The sequence below is a fragment of the Aquarana catesbeiana genome, linkage group LG08 (genome assembly GCF_042186555.1).
Source record: "Aquarana catesbeiana isolate 2022-GZ linkage group LG08, ASM4218655v1, whole genome shotgun sequence".
In the NCBI taxonomy this organism is placed as follows: domain Eukaryota; kingdom Metazoa; phylum Chordata; class Amphibia; order Anura; family Ranidae; genus Aquarana; species Aquarana catesbeiana.
Window position 1 is genome coordinate 107123546 of NC_133331.1, and position 15478 is coordinate 107139023.

General features: G+C 43.1%; 1 protein-coding gene across 1 annotated transcript in view; it reads right to left on the reverse strand.

Moving 5' to 3' along the window:
- Positions 1–15478, reverse strand: part of CABCOCO1 (ciliary associated calcium binding coiled-coil 1) — a 157298-nt gene that overhangs the window by 14589 nt on the left and 127231 nt on the right. The window lies entirely within an intron of this gene.

The window sequence follows — 15478 nt, forward strand, 5'->3', positions numbered from 1 at the left end:
ACAAAACAGAAAGGAAAGCATTGAGGCACCAAAACAGCTATATGAGGAGCACAGCTGGCTAGGGGCATCCACGAGAGGTGGCTGCTACCCACTGACTCATTAAAAGTTAACAATGATAAAGATGGACAATTAAAGGTCTTTTCACAAGGTGGTATATGATCACAGAAAATGTAAGTGAATCCTTAAAGACAAGGTAAAAGGGTCTACAGAATAAGAAATATACCGAGAAAAAATATCTGTGCTTACCTAGGAAAAATGATCAGGGTATGCATTGTGGACTATCAGCTTTGAAAACTAAGCTTTGCACAGTTTAAAGAAATCTTTTCCCAGAGATCAGGAAAACCATAGGGGTAGCATCATTTTACAGCAAACTGACAAAGCTTCCCCAGCTTATGGATATTCCTTTAGAATCTCCTAAATTTCCTTCAGTATGTAAAAACATGCAGAACCAGAAAGGTATGTTTTTAAGTATTGTGAGATGTTAACATACCACTTTAAAAACTATCTTCCTGCATGCTATTTGTTCTTCATTCTGGGCCTGAATCCTAAAATCTGCTAGAAAAAACTTTTCATTTTCTATGTAACATCTACAGCAGTTCTTTTAACTAATGTGCCAAAAGCCCTCTCTCTGTTTAGCGGATTCATGCAGGTTTAAAAAAAAGGTACAAGCTCTCTCATTTTCTGCTATTGGGGCATAATATCTTTACATACATTGTCTTGCTTGAATACTTTTTGCATTCATCGAAAGTGTCAGGAATTTTATCAGAAATTGTTTTGTTATATTTTAATATTTTTATTGAGTTTAATATGCTCAGTACAATTATGCCCCGTACACACGGCCGGACTTTGTTCGGACATTCCGACAACAAAATCCTAGGATTTTTTCCGACGGATGTTGGCTCAAACTTGTCTTGCATACACATGGTCACACAAAGTTGTCGGAAAATCCGATCGTTTTAAGCGCGGTGACGTAAAACACGTACGTCGGGACTATAAATGGGGCAGTGGCCAATAGCTTTCATCTCTTTATTTATTCTGAGCATGCGTGGCACTTTGTCCGTCGGATTTGTGCACACACGATCGGAATTTCCGTCAACGGATTATGTTGTCGGAAAATTTTATAGCCTGCTCTCAAACTTTGTGTGTCGGAAAATCCGATGGAAAATGTGTGATGGAGCCTACACACGGTCGGAATTTCTGAAAACAAGGTCCTATCACACATTTTCCATCGGAAAATCCAACCGTGTGTACGGGGCATAACAGCGTAGAAGAAAACACAGAGTGTGGTTTACACAGTAATGTGTTGATCGTGTTCTTAATAGGGACAAACACAGAATTGCTGCCTTGTGGATGAGGACCATCTAACATAATAAAATATAATTTTGGTAGAGGAGTATCGCAGGACCAATATGAGTTCTCAAACATCAGCTGCGATAGACATTTCATAGGTATTATCTTCAAAAAAGAAACAGGAACAAAGTATATTTCCATATTATGAAGTGAGCACACTCATAACTCCCACACAACAATTGAGAATAATAAACAATAAGAACATAGAGGGGTTTGAGATCTCTCATCAAACCTGGAGAGATTATAGAGTTGAATAAAAGAAAATAGTTTTCTATAAAGGGATGAAAAAAGCGGACAGAAAATCCCATCAAGATACATAGACAATCCAGAGAATAAAAAATGAGTAGAATAGAAAAAGGCTGGAGAAAAAAGGAAAAGAGGGGGTAGGAGGTAAGAGGGGAGCGGGATCTCCACGGCAGGCATTATATAGGTGGAATTGTACTGAATTCACAGGTTCAGTATCAGTTCAAGTTGGCTTACGTATGTGGAGAAAGTGATTTTTTTTTGTCACTCTCAACATTCTTTAGATTGTTGATAAATGTAATGAGGAACAAAAAAAGGATTCTCTGTCACCATCAACAGGCCCAGAGTCAGAAAAGTGGACAGTGAACAATGTAAAAGAATTGTTCTGTTCCAGTCAATAGGCCCAAGTCAAAGACGATAATGATGAGAAATGTGAAAGGAATGGTCCATCACCCTAAATGGTCAATTCAATATATTCATATTCTAATATAATGATGCTCCTTTCTTGTTTGTCCACTGTGACCATGTTTTGGTCTCTATTTGGTGACAACACTGGGCACTCGTGTATTAGAAATTTAAGAATAAAAAGCCTAAGGGCCAGTTCACACCATAGAAACACAGTCTGGATGCATTCCAGATGCTTTTCTGCATGCACATTTTTGCAGCGTTTTCGATGCAGTAAGGACACGTGTGTTTCAGTGCGTTCCAGTCTGCATTTCAATCTGACCACAGATTCTCAATTGAATTTAGGTCTGGACCTTGACTGTGCCATTCTAACACGTTAATATGCTTTGATCTAAACCATTCCATTGTAGCTCTGGCTGTGTGTTTAGAGTCGTTGTACTGCTGGAAGGTGAACCTCTGCCCCAGTCTCTAGTACTTTGCAGACTCCAACACGTTTTTTTCTAAGATTGTCCTGTATTTGGCTCCATCCATCTTCCCATCAACTCTGCTTCCCTGCTTCCCTGTCTCTGCTGAAGAAAAGCATCCTCACAACATGATGCTGCCACCACCATGTTTCACGGCGGGGATGGTTAGTTCAGGGTAATGTGCAGTGTTAGTTTTCTGCCACATATAGCATTTTGCTTTTAGGACAAAAAGTTAAATTTTGGTCTCATCTGACCAGAGCACCTTCATCCACATGTTTGCTGTGTTCCCCACATGGCTTCTCGCAAACTGCAAATGGGACTTCTTTTGGCTTTCTTTCAACAATAACTTTTTTCTTGCCACTCTTCCATAAAGGCCAGATTTGTGGAGTGCCCGACTAATAGTTGTCCTGTGGACAGATTCTCCCACCTGAGTTGTGGATCTCTGCAGCTCCTCCAGAATTACCATGGGCTTCTTGGCAGCTTCTTGGAATAATGCTCTCCTTGCCTGGCCTGTCAGTTTAGGTGGACAGCCGTGTCTTGGTAGGTTTGCAGTTGTGCCATACTCTTTCCATTTTCGGATGATGGATTGAACAGTGCTCCTTGAGATGTTAAAAGCTTGGGATATTTTTTTATGACCTAACCCTGCTTTAAACGTCTCTACAACTTTATCCCTGACCTGTCTGGTGTGTTCCTTGGCCTTCAGGTTCTCTAAAAAACCTCTGAAGGCTTCACAGAACAGCTATATTTATACTGAGATGAAATTATACACAGGTAGACTCTATTTACTAATTAGGTGACTTCTGAAGGCAATTGGTTCCACTAGATTTTAGTTAGGGGTATCAGAGTAAAGGGGGCTGAATACAAATGAACACCATACTTTTCAGATATTTATTTGTAAGAAATGTTGAAAACCATTTATCATTTTCCTTCCACTTCACAATAATGTGCCACTTTGTGTTGGTCTATCACATAAGATCCCAATAAAATACATTTAAGTTTGTGGTTGTAACAATGCAAAATGTGGAAAATGTCAAGGGGTATGAATATAATACATGCACTGATAATATGTATACAATTCATCAGTGCATACCTTTATACTCTTTTTGAAGCAGTATTGTAAATGTGTAATTTACGTTTTAGGCTCATTTACACTTGCTTCGGCTTCAACAAGACTTCAACAAGGCTTTGGACAGACTTTGTTAAAGCTCTCTGAACGCTAGTTAAAGCTCCTGTCACTAAATAAAATGGTTAGCTTACAGTCCTGTTTACACCTGCTTTTGCTTTGCTTTGGCTTTGTTTCAAAAATGATACCCCATGTAGCTTCAGTGGTGCTTCAAAGCATCTTCAAAGCCTCCATAGAAGTCTATGGCAAAGCTTGCTTGAAGCCCCACTGAAGCCCCACCGAAGCCTCATCGAAGACTCACCGAAGCCCCATTGAAGCTCCACCAAAGCCCCACCGAAGCCTCAGCGAAGCACCAAGCAAAAGCAGGTGTAAACAGGACTGTAAGCTAACCATTTTATTTAGTGGCTTTGACTGGCGTTCAGAGAGCTTTAACAAAGCATGTCCGAAGCCAGGTTTTGAAGCAGTTGTAATCTAGCCCTGTGTCAGACACTACACGAATGGTTATATTTTTATATTTTGCCCTAAACACGGACTATAAGATACAAAGCTTTATTTTGTCAAAGAAAAACTTCCTAAAGAAAAATAAAAAATAAAAAAAAACAGTAAAGCACACTATTGTTTTTTGCACAGCAATAACAGGATAACAGTGTCATTGTCTCTGTAAGTAGTACTGGAGAATTATCCCTTTAAACTTCGCAACATACTTTAAATGAAAAATTGCAGGAGCCGAGTAGAAAAGTGTCAGGCAAAAAGCACTTGCATTCAATCAAATGCAGCTGCTATCCAGGTATTCTGAGAGGTGCCAGCTGCAAATGTCAGAATACAATAGCCACAGATTCCTCCATCCACACTATACAATGTGGATGAAGGAATACTTCATCCACACTGTATAGTGTGGATGGAAGAATCTGTTAGATTATTTTCGCTCAGCTCATTGCCTGAATGAAGATAATCTATGTGTGTGTGTGTGTGTGTGTGTACTCAGTCTTAGAGAATTGTGAAGTCCAAAAGCAACGTGCCTAAGGGTTGGGAAAAAAATGCCATCAGGTATTTGAAACAAACCAGCAAACAGAGGGCTCAAAAATTCAGAGAACAGCATGAAGCCCTTTACACCTGAAACTGTCATCAAACAAGGCCTGAACATCCACCTGGTAAAATGCAGCGATCTTAGCAACAGAAGACCAGATGACAGCCTTGTAAGTCTGGAAAAAAGATGCCTGATGCTAAAAAGATCATGAAATGCGTACAGTTCCGTAGAGGTGCCTTAACATGAAAGTGAGGAACCTTATCTTTCAGACTGTAGGCTTGGGTGCGTTTCCAATTCACCTGGCAATGGTGGAATAAGAGGCAGGATGTGCCCTATGGGGACCCACAGGAATAAAAAGAAGTGATTGTCCGATTGTCCAAAAAAGGCTGTAGCTGAGAAGTACTAGACAGTGGATAGAAATCTCTTTGAAATGTTTTGGGGCAGGATATTAGGAAGGGGGACACAATGCCCTGGTTAAGGTGGAAGGAGAAAACCATCTTGGGGAGAAAAAAGGCCTTAGGCAGCAAGACAAAGATATCCTTGTATAACACTAAGAAGGGTTCGTTACAGGATAAAGCCACTGACTCCAAAACACATCTTGCAGGTGACAGCCACAAGAAAGGCATCTATGTGAGCAAGGACAGTGGGATATCCCTGATAGGTTGTAAAGGACGTTTCTGAGGAACTGATAAAGTCAAGTTGAGGCCCCATGGAATCATTGCAGAGAATACGGGGGAATAATGTGAGCAACACCCCACACAAAGGCTTTCGTCAATTAATGAGAGGCAAGTGGTCTCTGGAAAATAATGGCAAGGGCAGAAATTTTACCTTTGATAATACTCACTTTAGGCCAAATGCTGATCAAGACAAGATTGGAAGAAAGAAATTATACTGCTCATTAAGTACTTCCTAGGATGAAGTTTTATGGCCTTACACAACACAAAGTAGACCTTCAAGGTGTGAATTTAAATGATGTGCAAGAAGTTGGTTTCTCAACTTGCAGAAGCATAGGAATGACTGAGTGTAATAGACCCCATGTCCATCAGGACTTGGGCTTCAATGGCCATGTTGTTAAAAAAGGCAACTGAGAAGCAGGATGATGGGACACCTCCAAGACAAATCTCTGATCTGGTAGGGCCCACAGATTGTCTGGCCGGAGTTTGATGGGGTTCAAGTGCCATATTCTCCTTGGGCCAGTTAGTTGCAATGAGGATTCCCAGAAAGTCCTCCCTTTTTAACCTGTGAAGTAGACAAGGGAGAAGCTTCAGCTTTTCATCTGCATGACTTCTTGTACCCCCTTGATGATTGATGTAAGCTACTGCCATAATGGTGACAGACTGAATCCTGGCCAAATAGCCTCATAAGTGAGAGGTCCAGTGTTTAATGGACCCTGAGTTCCAGGATTTTGATTGGGACCCTGGCTCCCACCAGCAACTAAGTCCCTTGTCCAGAGAGGGTCTCCAGGACTGTTCATTATGAGCCCCTTCCAAGACATAAGGAGAAAGGTAATCACACTAGGACAAGCCTGACTTTGCTTGTCAGATGAATAAGATGATCCAGAGACAAAATCTGCTTCTTTCACTCTAACACAATCATAAGGTTGCGTTGCAATGATCTGGAGTGAAACTGGGTGTATGCTACTACCTTGAAAGAAACTACCGTACTATTAAACCCAGAACCCTCATGCAAAAGTGAATGTTTGAGTGTCTCTTGGATCACAAGGTTCAAATGTGGGAATAGAGGGCCAGGTGCTTGGCTGGAGAGAGGAAAACCCTGGACCAGCCCATGTCTAGAATCAGGCCCAGATCCTCTAAGCCAGTGGTCATCAACCCTGTCCTCAGGGCCCACTAACAGGCCAGGTTTTTTGTATTACCTTGGGGAGATGCAGACTAGAATACTGAAATCACTAAGCAGCAAATTATATCACCTGTGATGTATTTCCATTATCCTGCAAACCTGGCCTGTTAGTGGGCCCTGAGGACAGGGTTGATGACCACTACTTTAAGCAATGTTTCAATTCCAGTGCTGATTTCTGGAGATGTAGAATACATCTGAACCTCAGCCGAGTCTTTGGTGTTTGACGAACATTGGCTGACAAGGTTTGGAGGAGGTCATCTAAGATACCTATGATGGGGATCCCAGAGAGCACAGTATATACCAGGATAATTGCTAATGCCTTGGCAAAGATCAAAAGTAACATGGACTGGCCAAAAGGAAGGGTAAAAAAAACTACTAATATTGCAAACCCACAGCACTGTAGTAATGTTGATGAGGAGGGAAGAAGGGGTTGCCTAAATAGGCATCCTCGTTGTACACAGAGGCCAGAATTCCCCCTGGTTAAAGGAAAGCAATGACTGACCTGGCAGATTCGATATGGGATTTTTAAGTCTGAAGGAACTTGTTGAGAGTCTTCAGATCCAAAATGGGGCGAATGCATTCCCTTGCCTTGGGGGCAATTAACAGGCTGGAGTAGAACCCCGAAGCCTCCCTATTTCTTGAACTAGTACAGCAATCCCTGCAATAGGAGTTGTTGGAGGGTAGCCTCAAAATCCCCCTGCTTCTGGGGGGAGGGTGACAAATTTGATAGCAAGGAGTGGGGTGGAGGTAAAGACTGAAACTTTATCTTATAGTCCTGGGAAACAAAGTTCTGGACCCAAACATCTGAAATGTCTTGTACTCAGAAGGTCAACAAGTTTCCCCCCACTCTGACAACTAGGGATGTCTTCTCATTGTGAGGAGGGCTTATTCCTGGACTTGGTGGACTTTGATGTCCAGGTCTAATGTTGGAAGTGTGAGACAGGCTTGGACATTGAACCGGAGGCCTCAGAGAAACAAAAGGAACTCTCCATTTCAGGAACTGAATGTTTGCTTGTAAGGGTTTAAGCCTTTTTCTACAGGGGTAAGAGAACACTCTTATGCCGCGTACACACGGTTGGATTTTCCGACGGAAAATGTGCGATCGGAGCGTGTTGTCAGACATTTCGACCGTGTGTGGGCTCCATTGGACTTTTTCCATTGGATTTTCCGACACACAAAGTTTGAGAGCAGGCTATAAAATTTTCTGACAACAAAATCCGATCGCGTCAATTCCGACTGTGTGTGGCCAGTTCCGACGCACAAAGTGCCACGCATGCTCAGAAAGAATTCCGAGACGGAACAGCTCGGTCTGGTAAAATTAGCTTTCGGAATGGATACAGCACTTTCGTCATGCTGCAATGTTTTAAATTGTTTAATACAGCGCACTCTCTTCTTCTTCATAATGTGAGAAGAATGAAGTAGTTTTGCTGCTCATATTCACACAGTTTTCTCACAAACGTATTTCTTTACTATTTATCGGGATTCCCTCAATATATTAGGATTTGTCACATCTGACCAAATTTCTATTTTGTAGTTTTATTTTTGTTTTGTATTTTTTTCAAGGCTGATTTTGTGTTTTTTTTTGTGTTTTACTCCAGAATATTTTTGTGTGTGTTTTGTGTGTCAAGTTATCACAACACCATTATTATCTTGTATTATTTAATCTCAAGGAGGTTGCTTGATGTTGGTGTCTCTTGTTAATTTCACATTGTATATTCGAAATGTACCTGCCTCCTCACAAACAAACTGTCCTTTTTGAAGGAAAACACACATAGGCAAGTATAATTGAAACAAAAAATTCCTTTATTAAGGGCTCAGTACCAAACAAAGAGGGAGGCAACGCTGGAGAAACAGCAGAGATTGGTGAAGCCTTTGGCCCCCAGGGCACACATCAATTATTTCCAGGCAAAATTGGTGGCCTGAGGAGTCCATATCTAAGGGAGTGCAGTCTGGTCCAGAAGTCCCAGAGATCCGGAAAGCAGCAGATGACATCTGTGTCCCCAGGCTGTGGTCATACAAGAGACTGCATCTTTGGCCAGACCAGACTGAACCCAGGCCATCAGTCTCTGGTCTTCCTTCCACGCTGTGGCTCAGGTGTTGGAGATGTGGCAGCAGGAGGAGGAGGAGGAGGAGGGGGATGGGCCAACTCACTCAGGTGGGTATTAGGTGTGATTTCGCCACTCATCCCCTTAGTTAGGACTTTATACAGAAGGTCCTCACACAGCTTGCATTGACCCTCCTGCATGCCCCGCAGTTTGGTGGCAGCCATGCAGGCAAAGGCCTCTTCAGGAGTGGGGGTGACTCTGAGGGATGCAGAAGCCTCCTGAATGAGCCTGAGCGCTGAATCCTGAACGTGACTCCCGTTCCTCGGTCTTTTGTACGGAAGGCGGAGGGGAGGAACCTGCTTCTCCTGGCTGCCACTTAGCCCCGCCTCCTCCTGGCTGCCACTTTCCACAGCCTCCTCCTGGCTGCCACATTCCACAGCCTCCTCCTGGCTGAGGTCTTCCTGTGTATGAAAAAGGGACATTGTTTTAGTTTTTTATTCATCAATCACACACAATTTTCACCTCATGATTGTTGCAAATTGAATGTTAACAAATATAACAGACTATCATTCTGAGCCCAGCATTTTTCAGTCTTGTCCTAAGTATTTTTTAAAACTACTGTCTATCGATATGTAAACACTTTCTTAAATCAGCAATTAGTGATCAATAATAACATCTAGTAAACATAATTTCTTTATTGACCAGAAATCTGGAGAACAATGCTATACATGACTCCATCTGTGCTCCTCCACTTCTTCCTGGCTGGAAGTCCCAGGTTGGACATCGGAAGCCTCAGCTGGGGTGAAAGGAAGGGTTGAGAGGGATTCCCTGACTCCAGCCTGGTCTGACAGAAATTGCAGTCTCTCATAGTACCACAGCCTGGGGACATAAATGTCATCTGCTGCAGCTCCGGATCTCTGGGAATCCGTGACCTTCTTGCACTCCCTAAGATAAGTGCTCCTCAGGCCACCAATTTTGGCTTTTAAATAGGGGATGGTTGCCGTGGGGACCACTGGCGTCACCAACTCCAGCAGTTTCTCCAGCGCTGCCTGCCTCTTTTGTTTATGATTATAATGTGGGTGTTTCACTTGCCACAGACAGGGCAGCTCCCTGTATTTGTCTATGAACAGGGGGAGGAAGTTGTGGTCATTGAAGCCATCCATTTTATCTGCAAGACACAACACGAGACAAACCCTAATGTCAGGCAAAACTCTCCTAATCTTGTTACAATATAGGCCTCAATGTAGAAGCAGTATAGGCCCAAGTTTAGATCTTACCTTCGTTATCACAATCGGCGCCTCCGATACTCCTTCCTCCGCTCACAGATCGTACGTACTATGCACGCATGTTATGCTTTATACACAATGCGCATGCGTGTAACTCCACCCGCCCCTGACGTTCTTTCTAGTCTATTCCCCGCCCCTTTTCGTTCGGCGCAGTGGGGGAAGAGCACATGGCGGAGACACAGCAGGTGCATGCTAATGACAGCAACGAGGAGGAGGAGGCGGAAAGCCCGGAGCCAGAAACGCCTGGATCCAGAAGGAGAAGTTTTAAGGCATCAAATATGTCCTTTGGGGAGATGTTGGAGATGGTCGACATCCTGAAGAAGGCCGACTGTGACGGGAAGTATGGACCTTACCCCAATGTCAGAAAGGCCAAGATAATGGCGAAAGTGGTCCAGAGTCTGCACCGGAATTTCGGGGTACGACGATCGAAAGATCAGCTCAGGAAGCGGTGGTCGGACCTCAAATTAAGAGAGCATGAGCAGTACAGAAAGATCCGGAGAGTGCTCCAAAAAAGTAAGTAGTTGTGCTGTGTTCCTATTCTTTATTTTTATTACGTTTGTGCTGCTCCATGTGCTTTTCTTAACTGTTGTCCAGTTTAAAATGGCAACTTTCGTGTTCATGGGCACATTATTCGTTCGTATCAAACATTGTTCGTTCGGCCTAGAAAACACCATGGTTTTGGTTATATGCATTTGGCCACAATTTTAGGGCCTACTTGTCTGAAACGAATTTGATTGTGTAGATGGGTTTGTAACTAGAATGAAATGCAAACTAGATTCTGTGTAAGGAGAGGACACTCAGCAGCAGTTTTCACATCTGGACACTGGAGCACTAGTGTGGGACACAAGAACACCCTTTTTATTAGGGGGCCCACACATGCTCCAGTGTATACTATAGAGGTGTCTCCATCTGTGAAGCTTGTACAAGACAGGTAAAGTATTCAAGCTTGACAAAGGACAAGAAAAATGCTACATCTTGGAACTCTGCCCACAAAAAAAAATTGTACCCCATTTCCAAACAATGTTTCATATTTATAGTTCTGCATTCAAATATCTGTGTGCTAAGTATACCATTTTTTTTTACATAGAAAAGACTCGGAGGACACCCCTCATCCGAGGAGACCAGAGACCCCCCACCTCATGAAGAAGTGGAGACCCACCAAAGACAACATGAGGAGGAGGAGGAAGACGTGGTTGAAATTGGCACCACAACAGGTAAGTGTCTGCGACCACAGGCTCAGGTAAGAGATGGATGCCGGCATATTTATAATACATGTTTTTTTTTTTGTTTCTATCTTTTTAGGTGATCGTGATGTTGTGGATCCAGATCCTTTCACCTCGGAAAGTGCACAGATCCTGATTGGGGAGATCATGGGGTGTAATAGGGACTTGGAAAACATCAAGAAAAACATCAATGATATTCTTCAAAAAAATAAGAACATCATTGATGTTTTAGGGAGAGTTTAAAACCCCTCCAAATCCCTTTGTTTTTTGGTGTGCTACAATTTTTTGACATTTTTTGACAAATTGGAGAAAAGCCAAATTTTGAAGATGCACACAGTGTGTCAACATGTGCTATCTGCCATCACGGCAGATCAATGGACGCGTTTTGGGGGTGCAACCCCTTCCTCAATAATAAAGTAGCTGAGAAGAAGGGGTTGCACCCCCAAAACACATCCCTTGATCCCCCATGATGGCAGCTAGCACATGTTGACATTCGGCTATTTGTGTGCAGCTTCAAAATTTGGCTTTTCCTGGGGTGACTTCACCCCATCTGAACACAATATCAAACACAGTTTGTAAATACTCATGTCTGATATTGCCTTCAAGTTCTACCAAATGTGAACTTTGTAAGTTCAAGATTTGTGTCTTTCTTGGTTTTAAACATGCCTGTTTTATCTTAAATGGACATTTCTACTTTTTCTAATGTGACCCCAAAAAAAAACATGTTGGTTTGTTTTAAAAACCTTTTCTAAATGCACATGTGATTGTGCTGGTATTAAAAAGATTGTTAATCAAGAATGTGTGGATTATTGTCTCAATGCTACAACACTTTTGTGGTGCTCTAATTGCTGTTTTCTGTGACAATGGGTGTTATTTCCTAAGGGCAAATCCACTTTGCACTACAAGTGCAGTTGAAACTGCACTTGCAGTGCAAAGTGGATTTGCCCTTAGGAAATAACACCCAACTTGTAATGTTACACAATCACGCCATTTTCAGGACTCACCACATTTCTCTCAGGGTCAGCTAAAACAAACACAAGCAGTAAATGTCACCAAAGATTTGATTTTTTTTTTAATTTGAAAAAGGTTTTAGACATTGTCTGGCATACTGATAGCCCCCCTACCCGCAAAGAATTCAAGGTATCTTAGTCGGACATCACGGGCACTCAGGGGGGGCAAGCCAGGACGGCCACTTTCAAGCGCCGTCAGGGTTGGTTCATTTTGAATTCCGGCCTCAGGCCCAACTGAGCTAGCATAGTTGGCAGAATGTTGCCGTAAAAAGTTGTGTAGAACACAGCACGCCACGATAATGTTATTCCGTTTGTACTCCGCCATATGTATGGGTGTAAGAAATAGGCGGAACCGGCTGGCCATGATTCCAAACGTGTTCTCCACCACTCTTCTGGCTCTGGCCAGCCGGTAATTAAAAACCCTCTGGCCCGAGGTGAGGGTCCTCATCGGGAATGGCCGCATAAGATGGTCCCCCAGAGCAAATGCTTCATCCGCAACGAAGACGAATGGGAGTCCTTCCACATTGTCTTCTGGAGGTGGCAAGTCCAAGCTGCCATTCTGGAGACGCCTGTAGAACTCGGTCTGGGCGATGACTCCACCATCGGACATCCAGCCAATCTTCCCACGTCCACATACAGGAACTCATAAGTAGCCGACACCACCGCCAACATCACAATACTATTGAACCCCTTGTAGTTGTAATAGTACGACCCCGAGTTGGGTGGTGGGACGATGTGGATGTGTTTCCCATCAATTGCTCCTCCGCAGTTAGTAAAGTCCCACCGCTGGGCAAAGTGGGAGGCCACAGTCTGCCATTGCTGTTGCGTGGAAGGAAAATGTGGAGTCAAAACAAAAAAAAAATTAGCCATTTTGCACATAAACAGGGAAAGAAGATTATACACAAACATTCTTGGCCAACATCAAGATAACATTTTTTGGAGGGAGTTTTTAAAGACCAAAGTATAAGGTACACCTATCATATCCCCCCTCCCCCTCTCTCATGGGCCATTTATAACATTATAGGGGGGGAGCTTTCGGACAGGTAACCCTCTCCACTTCATTGAGAGATGAATGCCTAAATAATGGGTATTACTTTGGCCAGCCCCTCCTTAGTTACACTATTGACAGCCCACTGGACAGGTAAGAAGTGTCATAAGACAAAGATATAAACACACACTGTACACATTTGAGCACATTTGGAAAATCTGCTATTACCTATCAAGATAATAATAGTATACAAAAACTTTAAACAGTACCATTTGAAAGTATACAGGCAGGCTCTTGCACTACATGCTTTGGGGAATTAATCCATAAATCTGACCACAAAAGAGATGGGTATAGTGTGTATGGGTTTGGCAAAGTCAGCAGATAGATGATTGAGGATAGATAGAGAATTGGTATCAGCTGACGTAGCAGTTGGGGGGAGGGAGGGTTCCAAATGATTTGGGGAACCCCCCCCAAAAAAGCCTCTGGCACTCTGCCTGAATTTAAAGCACAAATCACATTTAAAAACATTTTAGGGGGTGTTTGGGGTAAAGCACTACTATGGAGCTGATAAAATACATTGTTAAGTGACTACATGAGGTGAATATAGGGCCAGGAGAGTATGCTGGGGAGGTAAGTGAAGGCAAATATGTACAGCACAAAAAAATAATTACATAAAAATCCAGCATGAATGAGGACAAAGGGGACATTCACAGCATATTCCAATCATGGTAATTAGGGAATGAGGAAAGCAATACAAAATATTAGCAAACATTATATACAATAAAATGTGATATTAAAGGATAAAAATCTTACCTTAATATACTTCTTCTGCAGGACCTGGATGATGGCAGAACAGGTCTCTGGGATAATGATCCCCAGAGCCTGGGGGGAGATGCCTGTCGAGAACTTCAAGTCCTGCAGGCTTCTCCGCATCGCTAAGTACCGCAGGGTGGCGACGAGCCTCTGCTCCGGAGTGATGGCTTGCCTCATGCAGGTATCCTGCCTGCTGATATAGGGGGTCAGCAAAGCCAACAAACGGTGAAATACGGGGTCTGTCATCCGGAGAAAGTTCCTGAAATCATCAGGATTATTCTCACGGATCTCACGGAGCAAAGGCATATGACAGAACTGGTCATGCTGAAGCAACCAGTTCTTGGTCCATGAACTCCTCCCCACCCTGTTCATGGACTGGGCTTATGTCAAGGTCAGGACCCCAACACCAAGCCCCCGCACAGCACGAACTCTACGAGGAGTACGTATACGCAACATGGCTAGAAAACGGTCGGCTGCTCAGAACGAAGTAACAGAACGCACTGAAGAACAGCAAGGCCTGTGAAGAGCGGCCTGAAAAACAGTAACGAATGAACAAGAACACAATGACTGAGTCACGCGTAGCTTGCTGCACGCACTGAAGAGCAGATACAAACCCACAAGCACAAACTGAACAGCAGAAAACGATCTGAAAACCACGAGTCTGAAAAAGCGTGAATCGTCTCTCACCAAACTTTTACTAACACGAGATTAGCAAAAGGAGCCCAAAGGGTACCGCGCTTGGTTCTGAACTGGCCTTTTCTAGTCTTGTCGTACGTGGTGTATGTCACCGCGTTCTTGGCGATCGGAAATTCCGACAACTTTGTGCGACCGTGTGTACGCAAAACAAGTTTGAGCCAACATCCGTCGGAAAAAATCCATGGATTTTGTTGTCGGAATGTCCGATCAATGTCCGATCGTGTGTACGGGGCATAAGTCCTCGATGACTTCCTTTATCGAATTGTCTAAGGAGTTATAAAATAGAGCTTGTCATTAACCCCTTGCCGACCAGCGTGCGACGATATACAGTGGGGATGGAAAGTATTCAGACCCCCTTAAATTTTTCACTCTTTGTTATATTGCAGCCATTTGTTAAAATCATTTAAGTTCATTTTTTTTCCTCATTAATGTACACACAGCACCCCATAATGACAGAAAAACACAGAATTGTTGACATTTTTGCAGATTTATTAAAAAAGAAAAACTGAAATATTACATGGTCCCTTAAGTATTCAGACCCTTTGCTCAGTATTTAGTAGAAGCACCCTTTTGATCTTATACAGCCATGAGTCTTTTTGGGAAATATGCAACACGTTTTTCACACCTGGATTTGGGGATCCTCTGCCATTCCTCCTTGTAGATCCTCTCCGGTTCTGTCAGGTTGGATGGTAAACATTGGTGGAAAGCCATTTTTAGGTCTCTCTAGAGATGCTCAATTGGGTTTAAGTCAGGGCTCTGGCTGAGCCATTCAAGAACAGTCATGGAGTTGTGAAGCCACTCCTTCGTTATTTTAGCTGTGTGCTTAGGGTCATTGTCTTGTTGGAAAGTAAACCTTCAGCCCAGTCTGAGGTCCTGAGCACTCTGGAGAAGGTTTTCGTCCAGGATATCCCTGTACTTGGCCGCATTCATCTTTCCCTCGATTGCAAC